This window comes from Macrobrachium rosenbergii, chromosome 27 (assembly GCF_040412425.1).
Source record: "Macrobrachium rosenbergii isolate ZJJX-2024 chromosome 27, ASM4041242v1, whole genome shotgun sequence".
NCBI lineage: Eukaryota > Metazoa > Arthropoda > Malacostraca > Decapoda > Palaemonidae > Macrobrachium > Macrobrachium rosenbergii.
In genome coordinates, this window is record NC_089767.1 from 22783968 (window position 1) to 22806333 (window position 22366).

General features: G+C 44.5%; 1 long non-coding RNA gene across 1 annotated transcript; it reads left to right on the top strand.

Annotated features, from left to right (window-relative positions):
• Nucleotides 1-238: 238 nt before the first annotated feature.
• Nucleotides 239-13420, top strand: LOC136853492 (uncharacterized). The gene is made up of 3 exons (XR_010857478.1): nt 239-591; nt 11461-11574; nt 12830-13420. It is a non-coding gene; the product is annotated as an uncharacterized lncRNA (long non-coding RNA).
• Nucleotides 13421-22366: the final 8946 nt, after the last annotated feature.

Consider the following 22366-nt stretch of genomic DNA (forward strand, 5'->3'; position numbering starts at 1 on the left):
GGAAAAAAAAGTATGAGATCGGAGGTGACATTGGTTGCTTTATTTGATTAAAACTAAACTGCTTACTGGAGCTGAGGCTGAAATAAAACATTGTAATACAGCTTTCCGGAACATTAAATTTTGCTATGCAGGAAGCTGAATCCTTCGATATTATGTTGTGTGTCTCTATTATGTTGTACGTCTCTCTCTCTCTCTCTCTCTCTCTCTCTCTCTCTCTCTCTCTCTTGAAGTCAGTTAAGGCCTAGTCAAACACTGCTTTTCTAAGGAGACTGTGGTAAGTTTAAGTATTTGAGAAAGATTCTTATGCAGTGCATTCCTGTTACTGCCTTTTTAAACGTATTGAAATCAATGAAAAATGGTCTGAAATATTGTTGAAATGTCTGGACATTACTGGAACATGGGTCACGTGACTTTCTCTTCCAGTTCCAAACTTCCAACTTACTGGAACATGGTTCACGTGACTTTCTCTTCCAGTTCCAAACTTCCAACTTCCAAAGTTCCAAGTCCATCACTCCATTAGGTCTAGCGACCATATTAACGTCTGTGAAGGTTTACAGCAGCTCTTCATCAATAAGATTATGTCTCATCCAGGTACAGTAGGAGTTTATGAATATGTATATTTGGCAGATTTAAGCAGTACATAAACGTAACCAGAAAAAAGTGTGTTATATAGGCGGTCTGTCCTGCTTTTAAACCGTTACATGCATGCTATCCAAGCCAAGCCAAGCCAAGGCTATTAGGCTAGCTTAGGCAATAGCCTAGCTGGATGGCAAGCTATCTTAACAGCCTAGTTTCATGCTTCCAAGTGGCATTCCAAGATTAGTTATCGGAAAAACTTTACCTTAGCTGTGTAGATTGATTGCCGCCAGGTCACTGCCTTTTTTGGGGGGTTCAGTGGGGGCGAAACCCCCACCCCCAGGCCAGGTCAAGGCACATCACCTTAAGTTACGTTAGGTAGGTAAGATCAAGTTAGGTCAGGACCTAGCTCTACATTAAAGGTTATGTCTGTGTGTGAGGAACCTACCCATTTTGGTGACGGGCGGGACTCGGGTTTTACATTAGGGTTAGCCTAGTCAAACCTTGTCATAACTGTAGCATGAGTATAGCTCACACCTGTTATAGGTTAGGTCATGCTACTGATGCAAAGTAAGGTAGAACAGTAGGGTGGCTCCGCGTCGCCGACGGCACTATAACTTTACTTTTTCTACAGTTTTTTGGTTGCTAATTATGAATTTACCTTTCATTTTTGGCGCTCGAGTCTAATTAACCTGTAATTAACCCCCGAAGTCCATCCAGCAAGGGGTTTCCATACGCGATCTTCACAAGACAGCACGGGTACATCTGTTTCTAACGATTCATATCTTGTCTGGCAAGTGCAATAACTTGTTAACATATGGGTACCCAACCCCCCCGGGCCAGTACTAAACACGGCGAAGGGACATTCCATTTGGCCGACAACAAACGATGCACCGCCAGTATCAGAACCAATAAAAATACAGAAGAAACCAGTTAAAAATGTAAAAACAGGTGTGGAGCTAATATATAGAATTACCCTAAGTAATTATAAACTTATCATAAATTAACATTGGTTGGTAATCCTACAGTTTATGGGTCCAAATTCGGTTATTTTTCGTTAGACTGCAGCCACCTCCCGCTTTATAATTTATATTTTTCTTTGGTAAATCACATCAAAACAAAAAACTTCTTCTCAATACATAACCTTCGCAAATGCCTAATAGCAGAGAAAAATAAGGACTTGTAAGGTAAGACAATACCAGCCCCCTCCATAACTAATACTGCAAAATTGTAACCAGTAAACACCTCTAGTTTACGTTAGGTTGGTATTTTTAGGTTCTTTTACTACCTTATCATTTCTGGCCATTTTTGCATGAAAAATCCAAAATGGTTTTTCATGCAAAAATGGCTAGCTGGCACCTTTGGAAATGGCTGGCTGGAGTCTTCCGAAAAATTACCCCAAATTCACTGCATTACCTAAGGTCAGCACACAGATTTATCAAATATCTATTGAATCATGGAAAACAATAAAAAATGAGCAGATTATCTGCTTACATAAACAGAGATTGTAAAAACCAAGGGGAGTAAAGGGGAATGTAAATAAAAACAGGTCTTAGGGGATGCGGACCATAGAATTTTGATAAATTGTAGGTAAAACTTTACTTGGTTGCGCAGCCTGATTCCCACCAGTCGCTGACTGGGACAGGTTACAGCCTTTTTGCCCCCTCCCCCCAGCCAGGTCAGGGCAGGACGCCCAGAGTTAGGTTAGGTAGGTAAGATTTGGTTAGGTCAGGACCTAGCATTATAGGAAATGGTTATATCTATTTATGTATGAGGAACCTGTCCCCGGGCGATGACTGCCGGGAATCAGGCAGCGCAATTAAAGTAAAGTTTTATCGAATCGTAAATCTCTGCTTCTGTAAGCAGATAGGCTAAACTGCTCATTTTTTCAGACTCGTCAAAAAGTGACTGCTGAAGAGCAAGAGCCCATGCCAGGTTCCTACCTGGTTCTTGGTTCCTAAGTGTACACAGTTGCGGGGACACTACACATTTCGTGTGAAGTGCATAGATTTATTCCCTTTGTTTTTTTTACGATCTCTGCTTCTGTCAGCAGATAAACAGCTCATTTTTTAGCAAATATACTTGTTTGCAGATCTATCGAAAGAAATTGAAAATAGGAAAGAACATTTAAACACACATGAGGGAACAGTGAATTTGGACCCGTAAACTGTAGAGTTACCAATTAGTTTGATGCCTTGTCATTGTTATCAGCTGCCAAGGTTTGGGAAACTCCTCATGAAGGCAACTTTCATTGCAGGAGAAAAAAATAGTTATTTAGTAAAGGAATAGCATGCTTACTTTTATGAGGTAAAACTGAAGACCATACTGCAATCTGGCTCCCATCAGTCACTGACCTGATTATACATTGACCTGTTTATATTTGTCTTTTTTCAGGTTCATGACATATGTTATTGTATGCTCTCATGATTTTATATACAACCCCAAGGGGCTGCCACTAAACATAGTGACCATTTTGCATTTAAACTGGTAGTTACCAAACCATAGGGGTGTGGTAGTGATCCTCAGTTTTACTTATTTTTGATGTTCATTTTGTTAGCAAATAGGGTAGCTTTAGATATACTAGAACCCCCCTCCCCCATAGGCAATGAAGGGGAACTATAATGGGAAAGCAGGGTTTTTGGGTTTGAGAAGCAGTGAAATGCAAGGATGTATCAAACCTAGCTTAAGCCCAAGGCACATAGCCCTTACTTAGCCAAGGAGCCTTTGCCCTCACCAGGCACCCCACCTAACCTAACTTATGGCATTAAAAAACAGTAAGCGTCATGATTACGACCTAATCTAACTTTGGGTGCTGTATCTTACCTGGCCTGGGAGTACTTGGACCCCCCACTTGTAACCTAACTTAGGGCACTGTAAATTGAAACTAATAGGGTTGCAGCTTAAGCAGTCACATACAACTTAATCAAGTCAATGACGCCAGCTCTTAACTTACTAAGTGTGTGGTATCACTTAAAATATCTTCACTAAATCTTACCTTAATCAGAACATGCAGAAGTATCATGGGAATGTTGGGTTACATCCTTGCATTTCACTCATGTAATTTCCCCCACTCAGAACCCTGTTTTCCCTCTGTAGTTCTCAATAATTGTAAAATAGTAATTTGTTACAGAATTGGTAGTAAGAAACTCTCAAAACATCAGAACAAAATTTCGTATCACCCAAAGTAATTCAAGGAACGAGAGTTAGGCGTCTGTATCAAAGGAGCCATGATCAAGAACTGAAGCCAGTTTTTCAAGCAATTCGTAAACAAGGATGCTTGATGGAGCTATAAGTGTGTGACCTGTAATAGGCTAGTTGGAATTATGAATACCAGATCATCAGCTGTGGGCCTTGATAAGATTTATGGGATCTTTCCTAGATAGTGACCCTAGGGGTTTTAATCTGGTATGTATCTACCATTGTGGCATGTTTAGTACAAACCCTTTGAGGATTACCGTAAAAACATATACAAAAGACTGTAAATATCATAAAGATAATGACCCCAAGAAATAGTAGTCCTAGATAATGACCTCTGAAAACCCTTGGGGATCACTATCTAGGAAAGATCCGATTTATGTAATGTTAATTCAAGTTAGGATTGTGGAAACAACATTATTTAAGTATTTTGAGTAAGGTTAGAAGTTTTCCAAAGGAAATTACAAAAATCTTGAACTGGGACATTAGGGCATTGAATAGGCATAGCCTGATCTTATCATGATAGTCAAGGGATCAATACTTGCATATTTTATGTTGGAAATGAATCGAATAAGGATTGAAATGTCACATTAAAGATTGTCAATGTGTAAACAAAATTTTTAAGAGTGCGGCCCAAATATTTTTTTCAGACATTCAGTTCAATTTAGTTGAATAAGAATGAAGCCTGATCAAATTAGGTATTGCAATACACTCCCTGAACACCTGAATTCGCTCTTAATCCCACTGTCCCGAACAACTCTCAGTTACCAATCCACTATTGGGAATTTTAACAGCCAGCGTTACCAACGCTGCAGGTAAAATCTTGTCACTTGAGCTACCATAACAAATGGTTGGCAACACTGACAGGTGTGCGCTGACATTCCCACTTTTGTCAATTGCTTTTTGTTCACGCTGCTGGAAGGTTGTTTCCTTCTGAAGTGCGAGGTTTTAATCCTATTGTCTGACTTCTCTTTGTATTTTGGACCTCTGGTGAAGAACTGGATTGTATTTACTGGTTTTTTCTCCTGGTTTTTCTGGATATCTTCAGTGTGGAACATCTTTTAGAATTGGACTCGCTGGTTCCCGGTCTCGATTGGTCATCTTGGACTCCTTCACCTTCTACTACCACGCCTTTGGCTTTGACATTGACCTCGACTGCCCCTACAACTGTGGATGCTGGAGTTCATCACTTCTTCCTTCCAGAGACGGATGAGTACCTTGAGACACGATAGACATTCTGTCAGGTATGTAGGAAGGTTAAGTGTGATGTGCAGACTCATTGTGATGAATGTTCCGATTGGAAGGCACAGGATATGGAGGATTACATTCGTTGTCGCCAGTCTTTGGCTAGTAAGGGCAGCAGACGTCGGTCAGATTCTCGTTGCCTCAGGTGTCTCAGACTTCTGCTACAGATCAGTTGATGGATTTAGCAAGTTCAGAGGTAGTCAAACAGATAGAGGATAGGATTGCAAATAGTATGGAAAATTTAATGGCTAGTCTTCAACATTTCTTAGATAGGGATAGTAGTAGTGTTAGGATGTCTAATCCTTCTTCCTTTTCAGCTCCCCTGCCTCTTCCAGAACCAGCCCTAACGGGTGCTGAGGGTAATGGCAGAACCGCAAACCTCCGAGTGGGTAGGGTCTGCCTGCCCCCTCGACGGGGAGCAGGCAGTGAAGGATCCCCCAACCCCCTTGTAGTATTGATGAATGTAATGTTGATAATGTTAGTCAGGATCAAGATCTAGGTGTGATAAAGGAGGATAGGTCTGGGTTAGGTAGTGAGGAGAAGGTATTAAGGGTGCAAAGTTGTTCTCCTGGACGGGTTCCGGTTTCGAGTTCGAGTGGCTTTTGTGCTCTATCAAGAGTTTTGCCTTCATCGCTTCTTTTCGGTCTGGCTTAGTCTCAAGTCAATATTTCAGTTCCGGTGGTGCAGCATCCTTCTGCCCTAGCTCCTGACTCACTTCCGACTGTTTCTGAATCTTCTACTGTAGTTTCCCCCTTCTCTGTGTTTTCTACTCCTCCATCTAGTAAGGCGGATTCTGGGGTGTCCTTTTGGCTTCTAAAAGTAGCTTGCGGGACCTGCAATTGGATGTGGCAGAATATAAGGTGGATTTGCTGGGTCTTTCGATGGGTACAGACCTATGGTGAGAGGGTTTTTTTTTTTTTTGAATGATTTCTCTAACATTAGAGAGTATGTGACACAGTAATGTCCAGAATTTATGTTGGATATGTTTCAGAATTATCGAAGGGGGGCGGATTCAGTGTACCTTCTGTCCTTTCGTGCTAAGTTTTCTTCTGGGTTATCTGTCGCTTCATCTCCTACTCCCACATTCTCTGTTGCTCCTTTTTCAGTCTCCTCTTCGGTCTCTTCTTCTTCTGCTTTGGTCTTTCCTGCAGCTTCTGCATCTTCCATTTTCCCTCCTTTTTCAACTTTGGCTTTCCTCCTCTCAGGTAACTTTTTTTTATGGCTCTGCTATTCCGCTGCCTCTCGCCTTTCCTTCCTCAGTACAGTCTTCTCCGGTAGGAGGAGCTTTCTGACAGGTGAAAACAGAGTTTCGGCAGAATTTGGCTGCAGGCATTTCATGTTCCATCCTTTTGGGTATGCACAACCCCTTGCTTGCGCTTTAAGCGGCTGTTCCGGCAGTATCAGGTATTTCACAGCATTTGCCTGTCCCTTCCAGTTCGCCTGCATTTCCCGCGGCAGTAACTCTGAGGCTAGCTTCTACCTCTTTCATTTTCCCTCCTTCTTCATCGTCTTCCATCCCTCCGCAAGCAGTATCGTTTGTGCATCCTTCCCCAGGGTTTAGCAATGTGGATTTGGCTACTCTCACTCGTCTTCCCCTTGGTAATAATGGGGAATCAGCTCCGGGTTTCTCTCGGTTCAGCCTTCTCTTCTTCCCGGCGGGTTCAACTATGCGGATTCAGCTCCGGGTACCCGATTAGGTGTGGGTGCTCAGCATTCTAGTTAGGGTGGTCTGCTTGCGGACTCTTCATCATTGTCCGGGTTTTGTTCAGTTCCTCCTCCTTCGTTGGTCTTAGACCATTAGGACATTGCGGAACAGGATTCTTATCTGGAGGTGCAGGAGATTCTGGCTGACTTAGAATGTGCTCTTGCCAGCAGTAAAGATTACGGACGCGTGCTTGAGTAGGTTACTCCTTCATACCCTCAAGCAAGAGCTCCGGACCTCCCGATTTCGTCAATTCAGTCCTTTTTGTTTTTAGGCTTTTTATGCCACTAAGCTAGCTCCTGCCTCTTTTTCTTGTTGGCTTGTTTGGTTCGATGGGGTTAGACAGGCTTTGGAGGAGGACGGTCATTTAGCGTCGGTAGTGGCTTCTAATAGACAGGACTCTTCTCTTCTCTCTCCATGTAAGACGATTTATGCATTTCAAGGTAACCCTTCGGCAGGTGTCAGGTTGCAGACTGAGGCTCCTTCGCACTCTCTCTGGATGCTGTCAGGTTTACTGTAATGGGGTTCTAAAAGAGTGACAGTTATGTCCCTTCGGCTCTGTGGCTGTTTGCAGCCTAACAAATTTATCTTGAGGGTTCTGGCTCACCAGGCAAATGCTTTGGCTTTGTCTGCGACATTTGGAGCAGAAAAGTCAAAATTTCTATTTTGGTTATCTTTCCCCTCAGTATCCGGATGTTCATAAGAGGGATTGCTTAGAACACCTTAGCATTAGCTAATTCTTTGTTTAAGGATGATGACGTAGCCAGTATGACGAACATGGTTGCTTCTAACTCATGTCTCCGATGTCAGCAATTAGGCATCGTCGAGGGTACAGAGTGTTGAGGTATCTAGACGATTGGTTGATCCTTGCCTCCTCTCTAGAGGAGCTAGTAAGAGCAAGGGAATTCTTATGGAATTTGTAACCTATTCAGGTAGGAGGATTCTCTCTCTTCCTTTGAGGGTTTTCCCTCTGGAGAGGATCCAGTAGGTCCTTCAGCAGGTAGAAGGGTTCCTGTCCAGCAGGGAATGGCTGGTACCAGTTTGGAGAAACCTCTTAGGGAGAATGTCTCTCCCTCTTTTAATTTTAGGGTCTTGTCTCCGGATGCACACTCTTCAGGTATGTCTCAGGAATCTGGAACTTCCGCAACGAGAACGCAGTTATAGTCGGGAGCGATTCTTGCCTGTCGGATCGTGTGTGGTGGTCAGAAGAAGTACATCTGACAAGGGGAAGGTCTATCGACTCCCCTCTTCCTGGCGTTCATTTGTACACAGATGCCTCAGATCAAGGTTGGGGAGCAACCTTGGAGGAAACCCAGGCTTAGGGCCTCTGGGGGGTGTTTAGGAACGAGAGGAGTCGATAAATCTTTGGGAAATCAAGGCTGTAAAGGAAGCCCTCAGTTGTTTTCAGTCTTACTGCGCAACAGAGTAGTGACTATGTTTAGCGACAGCGTAATTGCCGTGTCGTATCTGAAGAACTTGGGGGGAGGTTGCAGGAACAGGCTCAACAGAACTAAATACTATTGCACAGAGAGTCCTGAGAGGGTGCAAAGAAAGAAAAGTGTCTCTTCTTCCCCAATTTGTATCGGGGAGTCTCAGCCTACTGGCTGATCGGCCAAGTCGCTCCCGTCAGGTATTGAGGGGGGGAGAGTGGACTTGGCTCTGGAAGTAATATGTCAGGTTCTCTGGAAGTGGCCAGCAACTGTGGACTTATTCGCGACGTGATTAAACCATCATCTTCCAGTTTATTTCTCACCAATGGTAGTCCCCATGTCGACAGGCACTGATGTGACCTTACAAATTGGAATCACATGCAGGTGTATGCCTTTCCTCCATCTGGTCTCATTCATCAGGTAATAAGGAAATTGCAGGAGAGGGTCAAGACGTCTATGATTCTAATGGCTCCCTGCTCGCCCTAATGCGCTTGGTTTCCGGAACTCCTAGCGTTCCTTACGGAAGTTCCAATGTCCCTACCCAGGCGAAAGTTCTTCTCAGACGACCGCACTCTCACCATTATCATCCAAACCTTCGTGCTACACCTAGCTGCACGGCGACTGTAGAGAGAGCAGCTAGATAGTCCTGACTCCATAAAGCGGTGGCTAGACAGCTCTTTTTCAGCTTGAGAAAGTCAACCCATAAGCCTTACCAGGTTTAGCTGGACAAGGTATAGAAGTAAGTGTTGTAAGGAAGGTCATTCCATCTCTAGACCTTCCATAGCCAAAATAGCCGATTTTCTTTTATTGCTTCGGAAAGTCAAGGGTCTTTCGTATTCGGCTGTTGCTGACTACCGCTCAGTGATTAGCGGTACAATTAGTTTCCACTTTCCTGAAATCTCTAGTAGTAAGATAATTGATGATTTATTACATTCTTTTAAAATTGAACATCTTGTCATGCCGACTCGGGCCCCTCCGTGGGACTTGTCAGAAGTATTTCAATATTTTCCGTGCGTTCCCCTGCTTTTGAACCCATTGAAGCTATAATGTTAAGACACTGACTAAGAAGTTGCTTTTTCTTACGGCTTTAGCTTCAGCTAGGGGGTTGGGCGAGAGGCAGTTTCTAGGTTGGGTTCCTATGCGAGAAATGATACGTATTTGTCTGTCTTCCAGAATTTGTGGCGAAGACAGAGTCAGAGGTTAAAACTCTGCCTCGTTCTTTTAAAGTTCCTTAGCTGCAAGTGTTCGTTACTGGTGATTCAGCGGAGATATCTTTATGTCTGGTACGAGCATTAAAGTCTATTTATCAAAGGTTGAGAAACTCTGTCGGCTTCCGCATGCACTCCTTGTCTCTGCGGAATCCTTCCCGTCCACTGTCAAAGAATGCTATTAGTTACTTTCGGAGGGAGGTGATTTCAAGAATGCTATTAGTTACTTTGGGAGGGAGATGATTTCCCATGCTTCTTCTTCGTCATCTTCAGCTCTGTATTTTCCCGACCGCACAGTATTCGGAGTTTGTCCACTTCATCTTCCTTTCTGAGGAATTATTCATTGACTTTTATTCTGGAGGCAGCTACTTGGAAGTCCATCTCAGTGTTTACTTCCTTTACTTAAGAGGCGTTCGATTCAGTTCATAGCGTGTAGTGGCAAAGTCTACTATCTAGCGTGCATTCATTTAGCTGAGGTGGTATTTGCTTAGTGCGGAGGTTCGGAGGGTTATTCTCTTAGTCCACGTGTAGCGGCAAAGTCTATTATCTAGTGTGTGTTCATTTAGCTGAGGTTGTATTCACTTAGTGAGGAGATTCTTAGGTTAACCAGATAGAGAAATTCCTTTTAGTCTCTAGAATCCTAAGGCAACAGTGATAGTATAATCACATGAACTTAGTTTTAGTACGTTTTAAGTATCTTAGTCTTTGATAGTTTCCCTACGAGAGTCCAAGGGGGTGCTCTAGTAGGGTAGGCTCTTTTGTCGGTGCTGAGATACTTCTTTGCTTGTCGGTCATCAGACTATCCGCACCTGGATGGCAGAGGGTTAGTGGCTCGGCACACTGCTCCATTTCCCTCCATACATGAGAGGCTATGAATAGCCACATGGGAGGTTCACCGTACTCCTCCGTACATGAGAGGTTCTGAAGAACCACATGGGAGGTCGATGGACCGAGACAGTATGGACCTGACGGATGATCAAAGTACTCTCCAGCATGTCTCGTCACCAAAAGCATCGATTGATAAGGTTAGTGTATAACTAAATAGATATCCTATGCAGAGCAGATTGGTAAGCTGCCATCTCTGCAGTTGTAAAAATGGGGTGGTCCGCAAACTTAGATGGTTCTCCCGGAGGGCCAGCGGCTCTGCACTCTGCCTCATTCTCCTCCATACATGAGAAGTTCTGAAGAGCCACATGGGAGGTCGACGGACTAAGAGTACTGACCTGACTGTCAATCAAAGTACTCTCCAACTGTCTCTTTACTGAAAGCATTGATTGATATGATGAGTGTATTACTAAATGGATATTTTATGCAGAGCAGATTGGTGAGCTACCATCTCTGCGGTTGTCAAAAGGTGTTCAATAGAATTGATCCCTCCTCCTCTAAATGTTGTTAATCGGGCAAATTCAGGTGTTCAGGGAGTGTAATGCAATATGAAGTTTTCATAATAAAACTAATATTGTAATACTTCCCTGAACACCTGAATGATTCCCACCCTCCTTTCCCCACATCAATTTTGACCTTGAATAAAGCAATTGACAAAAGTGGGACTGTCGCTGCACACCTGTGTCAGCGTTGCCAACCATTTGTTATGGTAACTCAAGTGACAAGATTTTACCTGCAGCGTTGGTAATGCTGGCAGTTAAAATTCCCAATAGTGGATTGGTAATTGAGAGTTGTTTGGGCTAGTGGGATTAAGGGCGAACTCAGGTGTTCAGGTAAGTATTACAATATTAGTTTTATTATGAAAACTTCATGTATTATATAAGGGGTTATCACTTGGTTGCTAATAAAGTATTGTTAATGCTTTTCATGCTTAACAGCAATGAATTTTCTCACCTGAGGCCATTTTTAAATTCACCCTATCCATTAATATGGCAGAGTCCATGGAGGCTTCATTGGATAGTACATTAAATGATGGCTATGGTTATTTCTATGAAATAATTTTTGATGGTTGTCTTAAATTTTTTAGATTTTTTGACTGTATTAAGTTCTCTGCCATTTTCTATTTACTGTACAGTATTTCTTTGTTTTTGGGATGCATACCATTATTTTGTCAGTTTTTGCTTGTTTAAAAAACTCCATTTTTTTCCACGGTCAACAGAACTATGAAGAATAAAGCAGCACGCCCCCCCTTACCCTGCTACAAGATCAGTCATGGGTTGGAGGATTCTTGCATACTCCATATACTGTACTGTTAAATGAGGAATCCGTACAGGTGCAGTATATCTAAGCTCAGACTGACTTATTGTAAAATGTATGTGTACAGTTGTAAAACTGGGAACCCTGAGACTGGCCTTGTAGGGGTAGTACCGTCAGTGCACCTCACATGATGCACTGTAGGCATTACTTAAGGTTCTTTGCAGCATCCTTTTGGCCTCTAACTGCAACTCCTTTCATTTCTTCTGTAGTACCGTTGTTCACATTATCTATTAGTGTCTTTCTTCCATCTTATTTTCCATCCTCTTCTAACAATTGTTTCATAGTGCAACTAAGAGGTTTTCTTCCTTTTAGACCTTTAAAACCTTTACTCCCAATTTCACTCACCACTAAATGAGCAGTCCCTGAGACTGGATATAAACCCTACTGATATATCTTGGGATAAGAGTGCTGTCTTAGATATCACTATCTCGCAGTGGAAGCTCCAGGGAGGCATGAAATTATTATTTTTTTTCTAATCAATGCTGTAGTTAGTTTCCTGAAATTTTATCCTTTGCATTTGTTATTTACTCTTAGTTTATCATTTTGTCTGCTGGTTGGTGGCTTTTACATGTAGAAACCTAGCAGTGGTGACGTATTAAAGGATTTTGGCCCAGTTGTAACTAGCATGTGTCACAACTTCAGGATAACCATTTTTACCACCCTTCATACAAGGTTCATAGCATAGCAATACAGTCTCAACACTATATTCATGTCATAGATGGGGCATAGGTTTGAGTAAAGCTTCTTTGACTCTGATGACAAGTTAGAGAAATATAATGTACTGTTCAGGAGATTAGATCATGCTTACTGTGCATAAATTAAGTGGTACACATGTATGTTTAAGTAAACTTTTGATGCTTGGAATTGTGTGACCTACCGTACATCCTGGTGATTGGTAAATGCACATTTGGATATAAGGTGACCTCTGGCATACAGACTGAAATACACTTACCTTTTAAGTATGCAGAATATCAATACAACAAGGGAAGCTTCAAGTCAAAAGGAGGACTTTTTGTGATGTCATAATTTTGTTGCATGACATAATTTTGTTGCATGAAAAAGTTTCCAAATTATACTTTTGAATTAATAATTGACCTTAATTTGATAACAGGAGGATTTTAAATGTGCTGTTCATCCTCATCAGCAACTTTAGTTTTGTTTTAAAATAGAGTTCCTTCTTCCAACGCACCTAGAGATGAGGTTGGAATAAAAACTTTTCCATAAAATCAAGTGGTCATTGGAATTGCACTCATGAATTTTACATGAAACAGATAAAGCTGAAATTGAACAGCTGTATGAGAAGAGACCATACCATAAGGGAACAGATGAAGAAAAAGCAGAGGCAGCAACACTTCTGGAGCACAAGAGATACTAAGGAAAACTTTTAGTACCATCCGCTTTGAGCTGGGGACCAGTTAATTACCTGCGACATGGCCTATGTTAAGGTAATAAGTGTGTGTATCATGTAAAATATTACTATGGAAGAACTTCCACATCTGTAATTTACATGTCATCATTCACATTGTGTCAAGTTTTTCCATTTAGGCATTAGATGACTGAAGTTTCCTTCATTTTCTTTTACTTGTTGATTTTATCTTTAATTCCCATGTGGTTCGGTTCTTCAAAATCCATTCTTCATTGTTGTCTAAGGTTTTTTAATGGTCTGTCTTGTCAATTTAATGTTTTCCACCTAGGCTGCTCCTCTCTCTTCATCTCATAAACAAACCAACAAACCAAACGTTTGAGGTCTTGCTAGTTTATCAACCTCTGTAGCCCTCTCTGCTGCTTTCTCACAGCTTCACATTATGAGTCCAACTGCATCATGGGCTGTAGACAGTTCAGTGGAGATCAGGGCCAGATACATTCCAGGAAAAAGGAATGTGGTAGCAGACAAGTTAAGCTGTTGGAAACAGATTCTGGGAGCGGAGTGGTCGCTGTATCAGGAGGTGGCGGACAGGCTGTTTCTCTTGTGGGGGAGACCTGTGATCTCATCTCTTCTCAACAAGGTACAATGCAAAACTGCAAGTCTATTGTTCAGTGGTGCCAGACACGGCTGCAGAGGTGGAAGGCGCCCTGCAACATTCGTGGGACAAGTTGGACGTATATGATTTCCCTTCGTTTTGTCAGATTCACCAGGTCCTGAACAGAGTAATGAGGTCCCAGAATATCTAGATGACTTTGGTAGCTCCTCTGTGGCCACAGGCAGAATGGTTCCCAGACCTGCTGTTTCTGCTGTCAGAAGTTCCGAGAGAGTTACCTCCCTGGCACAATCTACTTTGTCAACCTCATTTGCAGAGGTACCATCAGTCGGTATGGACCCTGTCTCTTTATGGGTGGAGAATATCAAGTATCTCCGGTGAGCGAGAGGCTTTTCTCGAGGAGCAGCGTCTCAGATGTCAGGATATATCAGGAAGTCTTCAACATCCGTGTACCATGGAAAATGGTCTGTCTACTGTGATTGGTGCTGTAGACGGGCTACTTCTCCACTCGGATCTTCTATTCAACAAACAGTCTTTCTAGTTTCTAGTCTTTCTCAGAGCAAAAAAACCATCTTTCTGTGTCTGCCATAAAGGACTATAGGGCTGCTTTAGTGTTAGTTCAGCATATGAAAGACATAGATATATCTGCCTCTTGGGAAATGCCTATGTTGATTAAGAGCTTTGAGTAGTCTTGTTCTCCTAGAGAACTCAAACCTAGTTGGGATTTGGATTTGGTTTTAACTAGTCTTACTCAAGCCCCCTATGAATCATTGCTACAGGCTACAGATAGAAACTTCACCCTCAAGCATCGGCAAAAAGGGTAGGCGAACTCCATGGCCTGTCTTATGACGTCAAACGCACCAGGGGTTGGAAGTCTTTAGGTTTCGAATTTATTCCAGAATTCGTTTCAAAGACTCAAACTCCTTCAGTCCATGATGAAAGATTTGTCTCCTTTTCTATACCTTCTTTGAGAGACTTGACAGTGACCTTGACAAAATGTTGTGCCCTGTCAGGGCGCTGTGTACTTAACTAAAAAGGACTTGACATTTCAGACCGGGTTGTCGCAGACTTTTTGTTATTACAGGCCAGGTCAAGAAAGAAGTGTCCAGAAATACAGTCTTGTTTTGGCTACGAGAAATGATCATGAATTCCTATTCACCTGCATCAAGAGCTTCAGACAGTGTCGCGCAGGTAAGAGCGCTCGACGTTGGAGGTCAAAGCTCCTCATTGGCATTTAAGAAGAATAATACATGTCTGTTCATAGAATTATGAAAGATGGAGTGTGGCGTTGCCAAACCATTTTCCCTTCTACTTGAAGGATGTCGCCCATAGGTCCTTGGACATTTTTTCCTTGGGTCTGATGGTGGCTGCTCAACAGTTTTTGTAGCTCATTCAGTGTCCCTGGTGGGTCATTTTGTATCTAGTCTAAGGTGATGGTATGAAAGTGAAATGAATGAGATGACTGGTCTCTCTACTTTTCTTCTTTCTTTCCTCTTCTTTACCTGGGGACGGTAATAAGAGGGTTCCATCATGAGCTGGAACTGACATGATACAGGTGAGTGCAGCGGCCGTACTGTTAGAGTAATCGTTAATGTAAGGTTCCTTTCAAAAGCAATATATTCCTCTCTTTAGCAAGGAGAGAGAGGAATAATAAACTTACATAAGTGGTTATGTTGGTTTGTTATAAGAACAGATAGCTTCTTGTCTTCTGCATATACAGTGAACTGTGACATATTGAAACCCAGAAGTCTGAACCCAAGATATACACATTTAAAGGTCATGTTTCTTAGAATTCTCTTATTCAGAAGGATGACCGGGTATGGCAAACCTCCAGTCGATTAATTTACTTACTGGCCACCAAGACTAAGTCTATCCTAATGTTAAGACTGAGGGTTTGTTTTGTATATGAACTAATGACAAATTTATTAAATTAATCTGTATTTTTAATAACTAACAAACCTGAGGTCTTAACATTTAATGGCCCACCTCTAACCACCCCTCGGACAGCTTAACCTGGGTTGGAAGAATAACTGATGAAGTCACGGAGTACTGCTTGAGTGTGGGTGGTCCCACATGACTCGTGACTAAGGACAGATACCACTAGTAGCTTGCATATAGTTTTATTGATTTTAACGGATTCCAGCTGGTGCTAGAAGTTTATCCTAATGTTAAGACCTCAGGTTTGTTAGTTATGAAAAATACAAATTAATTTAATAAATTTGTCATTTTGATATAATATGTTATTCTTCATTTTCTGCATCTAATTTAGGGTATTCTTTTCTGGAGAAGCTTGGTTTACTAGTGAATGGCCCTTTAAATGTCTTCCTAAGAAATATTTGCTCTATTTGATTAGTAAAATTTCTGTGTACTATTCTGGTAACTTCTTAATCTTTTTTGAAAGAGACTTCTAACTTCTTCACATGTCACCTTCTGTAATGATTCTTTTATTTTGGTGGTGACATCCTTTTCATGTTCGGTCTCTTTATTTAAAGAACTTCAAGTACCATCTCCATCATTTGATTTCTTGTGTTTCTCCCTTTTCCTCTGTATTTATATTTCATAATTTATTTGCTGCTCATGACATGTGCCTTCTCTTCTCTGCTGTGTGAGGAGTAATTCATATCTGCTGCATCATTGTCTTTCACCAGTTGCATGCAACTGTGCCTCCCTCCTTTTATCTTTATATGCTTTACTGTACTCTTCTGCATATTTATTGGTGGTGTGTCTACTTTAAATAATTTTCCCCATACACTGTAGCATTTGTTAAAATACGATCTTGGTCACTAGTTCCAGTAGTGCCTTGTGTTTGGGCTAACAGTGGTAGGTGTTTTCAATTTAGGAGACGCTCTGTAGGAGGTTTTTTTGATTACAGTAAGATTTAAGAAGCACACTTAGGTGGCATTAAACATTTTCCTGTGTGCATCTTTTCCTCATGTGCATATGGATCATCTCTATTCGTGTCGTCTGCCATTGCTTGAAGGCTTTCTTTTCAAATGCTTTGAGAACAGACATTTTTTACCTGTTATCTTTTACAAGTACAGTGGCCCCTTACTGACATACTTAACCAACTAAATTTTCTCCAGTCTTGGACTAATGTTGACAGGTCACTTGACCAGTTTTGAATTTCATAGCCCACAGCTTGAATTTTAATGAGGATGGGAATAAACAAAAGAAAAATATATTTTTTTTTATTAGTTAAGGAAGAGTATGTCAGAATATTTATTGTGTTGGGGTAAAGGAAAAGTACTTTAGGCGAGTAAGGGATCCTATAGACTCACTGTCCTGCCTTCTAAGAAGAGCCTTATTTTCACTTGTGGTAGTATTTCACTTGGTGGATGGTACCTACTACCTATTATTAACTTCATTTAAATATGTTTTGTCTTGTCTATGCATTTGTTTATTCACAAAGCAATTACATACATACTTGTGTGTGTAAATTTCAGCCACCAAAATCTATAATTAAGAAAAAAAGCATGCCCAGTAGTTGACGCATGCATGCAAGGCCCCTCAGGGTTAACAGAGTTGGTCTTTGTGTGTATTCCTGGTGGTCATCACCTCCCTGAGATTCCTTGGCCTTTTGACATGATCAGCACGTGTTTTTATAGTCTTGGTGTTCTGTTCTTGTCCCACTGCTGAGTTTTAACCTTAATATTACTGCTGAGTTTTAACCTTAATATTACTAATAAGATTTTAAGTAAAAAACTTATGTTTTTGATTAGCAAAAAATATGTACAGCAAGCCGAGTTTTATTTACTAGTGTGAAGATATTTTCAGAATTGTCTTTCGAGTACTTTTCCACTTGCATTTGTTGACTCCTCGCTTTGTTTTCAGACCTTGCTTGACTTGAATCTGACAATAATTAAAAAAAAATTAACTGGTGGTTTTTGGTGCTCATCCCAAAAAGAATACCACATTGTAATACTGCCCCGCTCGTTTGATATATGTGTACAGTATATGGTGAATAGCTTGCAAAAGCCAATTCCTGTATCCTTAGAATAAAATTTGTCATTCTCCAAGATTTTCAGAGTATTCAATTCTGTCTGTAGACCTCTCTAATGGGCGAATTTACTTTTGTCTCAATTTTATTTTCTGGCAAGATTCCTTTCTTGAAGTTGGTTAAAAGTCCTATATATAGAAGTCTTATATTTTAGGCAACTAAAGCTCTTATTGCTGCTTGCACTTCCTGTGAGTCTGTTAGGAAGAAAGTCTTCTCATTTCAGTTTTGGTGTTGGTTTTTCTCACAGGCCATTCTCCAAGGTGCACTGGACATAGTTTGTCTCACAAAACTGTGGCCTCTTAAGAATGCCCAGTAGTCTCAAGGCAAGTTTTCCTTTTAGGAAAGATCGTGTTCATAACCATGGCAACTTGCCTGTTTGGATGATGCAGTATTATGTTTTTTTACTTTTCTTTGATAAAGTCTGTAGGGTTTCACTCCAGTTCTTGACCTTTGCCTATATGGGATTTTTATGCTTTCATTTCCTGGGGATTCCTCTGCTCCTTCTCTTGATCAGTGTTTCGGTGTCTTTCCACCCGAGTTGCCATTCAGGCAAAGTTATAGTGATGGTTTTGTGAATAAAGAAATTCAGTTTTGAGGGTAGACTTAATCACATATGTACAAACCTGTAAACAAAGTTACCCTTCTACCAACCCCTTGTCTGTTTCATAGCTGGGTCATATGCACTTGAAGAATGGTATGGGACTTGCTGTTCTTAATCTAATTCAGTGATATGGTATCTGGGGGTCTGGTTAAGTTGAAAATTTTGGGCTGTGTACAAAAGCAATTTGGTTTTATGTTAATTGCCAATTTTACTGATATTTAGGCTTCAGTGAAGTACTTGTAACAGATGCAAAAAAACGAGCAGGTAAAAGAGAACTGCTAATTTATTCATGATCCAGGTGGTTTATATAGCGGCAGACTGACGTCGAGCCGCGGAATACAATGGGAGCCTCAGTGACCTGAGGTCGATAATAAATAATAAAAACAGCGATTGAGTACACTTTACAATGAAAATAGACAGAAGTGAAATTGGATACAATCTTGATGCCTGTGAAAGAAGAAATACAAGATACACAATTGACAACAGGCTCAGCGGAGACTTAGCGAATGACACATTCGATGGAGACTCCGCTGACGGCTCTGTAGGTGGCTTTACAAATACTCCCCCCCCCCCAAGACGTGGGACACGTCTGATCAGTCTGCGTATCTGCTGGGGCGCTGAAGGGTGCCATGGCTGTGGGAGAGCACCCTGTGCATGAGGCTGCCTGACTGCGGGTGAGGGCGGCCTTTTTCTGGGGGTGCGCTGTGGTGACGTCTGCGTCTTCCTCCAGAAGGGCAGGCTTTACCCTGTCTATCAAAACCCAATTTTTCCTCCCGGGAAGTGCAAGCAGGAACGCCTTGTTGTTCCGCTCCAGTACGCGGAAGGGGCCCCTGTAGGGCCTGGTCAGTGGCGGGTGGACGGCGTCATTCCTGACAAAGACGTGAGTGGTGGATGCCAGCCCCAGCGGTGTGAAAGTGGCCGACCTGTCGGTGTATGTACGCTTGCAGGGGGCGAACTTGCCGACCACATCGCGGAGCCTCTGCACTGACGGGTTGTGGCGATCTTCTGTCACAAGTTTGCCCGGGACCACGAGGGACTCGCCGTAGGTTTTCTCAGCTGTGGACAGGGCGCCGTCGGCCCTGGGAGCGGTTCTCAAACCGAGGAGGACCCACGGCAGCTGATATTTCCAATCCTTGGCGGTGCAGCGGGCCATGACACGCCTTCAGGGACCTGTGAAACTGCTCGACCAGGCCATTGGCCGCCAGGATGTAAGCCGTGGTGGTGTGATGCATTGTTCCCAGCAGCCGAGCCAGGGTGGACCATAACTCGATTGTGATGTGGTCCGGGACGCCGAAGCGGCTGACCCAGCTGGAAAGCAGGGCCTCGGCACAAGCGCTGGTGGTGACTTCTTGCATCGGTGTGGCTTCAGGCCACCGCGTTGAGCGACCTACCACCGTCAGGAGATATTTGGACCCGCCTGATGGGGGAAGGGGCCCGACGACGTCGATGTGTACGTGGCCGAAGCGCCGCTCTGGCTGCGGGAACTCGCCTACCCTGGACTGTGTGTGACATCCCACCTTGCTGGTTTTGCACTGCAGGCACTGTTTCGCCCAGGACTTGGCATCTTTCTGCACTCTGTGCCAGACGAACTTCTTTGACAGCAGCTTGGCCGTTGTCCTGCCAGAGGGATGTGAGAGGCCGTGAATGATGTCAAATACCTGGCAGCAGCGGGAGGCTGGAACCAAGGGGCGGGGCTGGCTGGTACTGATGTTGCAGAGGAGACTTGGGCCCTCGTGGGTGAGGGGCACGTCCCTCCACTTGAGGGACGTGACGGCGGTGCGGTAGGCTGGGGTTTCTGGGTCCGCGACCTGTTCCCGGGCGAGGTCTTCGTAGTTTACCCCGAGCTGCACCGCGTTCATCTCGACTCTGGAGAGGACGTCTGCCACAGGATTTTTCTTGCCGGGGAGGTACCTGACGGAGCAGGTGAATTCGGCGATGGCTGAGAGGTGTCGCTGCTGCCTGGAAGACCATGCGTCCCCCTGCTTGCTGAAGGCGTGAACCAACGGCTGGTGGTCCGTGAAGATTGTGAAGGGTGTCGCCTCCAGGAGGAACTTGAAGTGCCGGACTGCGCGGTACGTTGCCCAGAGTTCCCTGTCAAAGGTGCTGGAGCCGGCCTCTGCTGGGTTGAACTTCTTGCTTGGCTGGGGAACGCCGTTGACGACCTGCTCTAGGACAGCACCACAGGCGACATTGCTGGTGTCCGTTGTCAGCTGGAGGGGGCCACTGTGATCCTGGTGTGCCAAGGTCGTTGCCTCGGTGAGGGCGGCCTTCATCAGGGAGAAAGCCTGCTGCTGGCTGGGTCCCCACGACAGGGACTTTGGTTGGCCTTTAAGAACTTCTGTTAGGGGGGCCATGGTGTGCGCGATCCCGGGGATGAACCGCCTGTAGTAGTTCACCATCCCGAGGAACTCTTGGATGGCCTTAACGGAGGTGGGGGTAGGGAACCTGGTGATGGCTGAGACCTTGGATGTGAGTGGGCAGACACCTGCTGGGGATACCTCGTGGCCTAGGAAGTCGCCTTTCAGGACGCTGAAGGTGCATTTGTCGAAACGCACGACGAGCCCGTTCTCCTGCAGGCACTGCAGGACTGCCCGGATGTGCTTCTGGTGCTTGCTGTGGGACCTGGAAAATATAAGGTCATCTACATAGCAGACGCAGAACTTCAGGTCCCCGAGGATGCTGTCCATGAGCCGCTGGAAGGTCGCCCTGGTGTTCCTCAGGCCAAAGGTGAAGGCGAACACGTAGGACCCGAAAGGCGTGATGATGGCGGTCTTTGGTATATCCTCTGGTGTGACAGGTACCTGAAAATATGATTTTAGAAGGTCTAGTTTAGTGAATATTTTGGCTCCGTGGAAGGAGGCCGTGACGTCCCGCATGTTTGGCAGGGGCGTAGTGGTTGGGCTCCATTGCGATGTTAAGACGCCTGTAGTTGCCGCAGGGTCTCCAGGAGCCGTCCGGTTTCTGCACCATGTGGAGGGGGGAGGCCCATGGACTGGAGGCCTTTTTGCAGATTCCCATTCGCTTCATTTCTGCGAATGCATTTTTGGCCTCCTGAAGGCACCGTGGGGGAAGCCTCCGGAACTTCGCATGTGTGGGGGGGCCCTTGGTTATTATGTGATGGTAAAGGCCGTGTTTGGCTGGGGCCCCGGGGACTTGGCGGAGCTCGGGCCTGAACACGTCTGGAAACTCCGTTAGCAGCTGTGCATATTGGTGGGGGGGAGACGGAGCAGATGGTGGGCGCCTTGGGTCCCGTTGCCAGCGGGAGGGACCGGCAGGAGTCGGTGTCGAGGAGGCGCTTCCGCCCAACGTCAACTACCAGCCTGAAGTGCACAAGGAAATCAGCACCCAGGAGCGGGGTCCCTACGTCCGCGATGACGAAGTCCCAGGAATAACTCCGGCCAAGGATGGAGATCGACAGGGGCCTGGTGCCGTAGGAGAGGATGGGGGATCCGTTGGCGGCCGTCAGGAGGGCAGCCGGATCCGGTTCCTGCTTGAGGTCCTTCTTGGATGCTGGGAAGATCGATCTCCTGGCCCCCGTGTCGACCAGCATCATCCTGCCGGAGACGGTGTCGCGGACGTAGAAGCCTAGTGATTCTGGGCCCCTGGGATTTTTGGCTGCCATGGCGGTCTGTCCTGCTGGCCGCCGCCTCCCCCGTTTTTTGAACATGCGAATGAACAGGGCAGCAGGCAGTTCCGGGCATCTTTGCCAAACGGCTTTTGGTAGTGGCACAGGCCCGGGGAACTCCATTTGTTGTGGGGCGGTGGTCGCCTCCTGGTGACGACGTTGACTTCCTGCTCAGTGGCTTCTTCCTGCTGGATGGCGTTCACTGGGAGTGTGGGCTCTGTTAACTGCTTCGTTGCCCTCACGCAGTCCGTCAGGTGCTGCGCCGTTTGGATGAGGGCGTCGAGGGGCATGGTGTAGGGGTGAGGAATCTGGGTGCGGACCTCCGGGAGGAGCTGGCGAAGGTAGATCTCCCGCGATAGGCTTAATTCCTGCTGCTTTTGCTGCTCAAAGTCTGATAGTGAGAGCAGGTCCTCGATCATGCCCCATGACTCCACCGTGTTCAGATCATGCCGCGGGTTGACGGCAAGGTTGATGGCGCAGGCGGCCCGGTCAGCGATTGGTAGGGAGCATGTCTCGAGGAGGGCCTTCTTCAGGATGTGGTATGTGAGGGGGCTCGTGGCAGACACTCGCTGGACGAGTTTTTAATATACTTCCTCCGGCAGGGCA